Genomic DNA, 1,834 nt, shown 5'->3' with positions numbered 1-1,834 from the left:
GGTCGCTCACGACGCCGCCGTACACGGAGGGCGTCGAGTGGACGGTGGTCAAGACCGTGCAAACAATGACGCAAGCGCAGTTTGACACGTACAAGCACAAGATTCACGAAGACAGCGCGCGCCCGGTCCAGCCGCTCTACGGCCGCAAGGTCACGCTCTTCCAGTCCCCATAAGACCTTGTCGAGTCCCTGTCAACACGACTCGTTTCATTTTCGACGTACTTATAACGATTTTGTGGTGGTGGCATACTGTACCTTGGCGATAAAATATGACACAGCGGGTTTTGAACTCACAGGAATGGACGTTTGACGGCAGCCGATGGTCTCCAGCAGGACTACCGCATTACTTTTTCAAATGGTGCTTGACCGCTCGACCTACCACGTGGAAAATGATGTTTTAGAAGAGCGAATCTTGTGCAAGATAAAATTGACTAGAACATGTTGAGGGCATATCATGGAATGTAGCGCGATGTGGGATCCCTCGGAATCGTTTCAGATTTGCAAGCGGACACGCGCCACGCGGTGTGTCCTTGCGCTGTCGGAAGGTGGTCCCGGTTCGCCGTATACATCGTCGTGGAAGGAACCCCAAACGATCGAACCATGGAGGCCAAAGCGCACGAGCGAACGCGAAGACAGGGTGTTTGCATCCAATAACCATGTATGATTATGTCCCTATATGTAGTGTCACCCAATGGTGTACGTAATTCGCGTTGTGGTGTTTTTGCAACTTCGAAAATCCATAACATAGTGCACGAAGGCGAATCTTCGTCAAGTAGGTTGAAGCGTATCACTTCCCAATCGCCCTACGCGTGTCGTCTCTCGCACCGTGTGTCAAAGCTTGACCGCCTTTCTTTGTGTCGCCGACCGTGCTACCTACTAGTACACTGCAGTCAAGTCCCCAATTCTGTTGGCGACTGGAGTTATTGTCAAATCATGCAATTTTCCTTTCTTCAAAAGTCGTGGCAATCACTTCAGCTCGTTCTCGCTTCGAAACAAAGTTCTGGCACCTCGTCTTGCTGGCGCAAGCCTGTCGTCCGCCAAAGATAGAGAGATTGGATGATGGCCGGAGCGCCACCCTTGTGCTTGGAGCAAAGCGCGTTGCGAGGTAGGACAGAGGCACTCGGTCGTGTCTACGGGCGATTGTCGGTCCGTTATCGTTGGCTACTACATTGTACAGTACTGTACTGGTACTACTACACGGCAGTACGAAGAGTAGCTGTGTTGCCCGTCGCGCACCCAAACCACAGCAACTTCACATATGTACACAGCCCTCGGCTTCACCGAGAGCGTCCATAGGATCTGTTGCAGCTCACCGTCTAGGTCTTTTTTGCTGCTGATTTTCATCGCATAGACATGGTGCCTTGAATGTGATGCGCGCATCGATATCTCAAAGTTATATCCCCAACTTGGACGACCTTGAACGCAGACAGACCGGATGGCCTTGTGGCGACACAGCTGGTTGTGGACATGTGCTGTTCCATAACCCATCTGCTTCGACAACGAATATCGCTTTCGGTGGGTGCAGATTGAGAGCAGCGAAGTCGAAGCCGCATTTCCCCCTTGGTTCAAACTCCTCACAATCCATTTCCACACGCAACAGCTGAGATCATGCGCCTCTTTTCAACAACACTTCTCGCGCTGGCGGCGGCCGTCGCTGCCGTCTGCCCCGACCCGGAGCTCAAGTCGCAGTCGCCCATCGATTTTCCCAAGCTGGACGCGACGCGCAACGTGAAGAACGTGACCATGTCGTTCACCAATGCTGCCGACGGCGTCATGGCCAACGAAGGCGAGACCATCAAGGTGTTTTGGGACGGCGGCAAGGAAGCGTCATTTGC

Source organism: Saprolegnia diclina (assembly GCF_000281045.1).
Source record: "Saprolegnia diclina VS20 unplaced genomic scaffold supercont1.47, whole genome shotgun sequence".
Classification (NCBI taxonomy): domain Eukaryota; phylum Oomycota; class Saprolegniomycetes; order Saprolegniales; family Saprolegniaceae; genus Saprolegnia; species Saprolegnia diclina.
The sequence above is the reverse complement of the archived record's forward strand: the minus strand, read 5'-3'. Positions refer to the sequence as shown.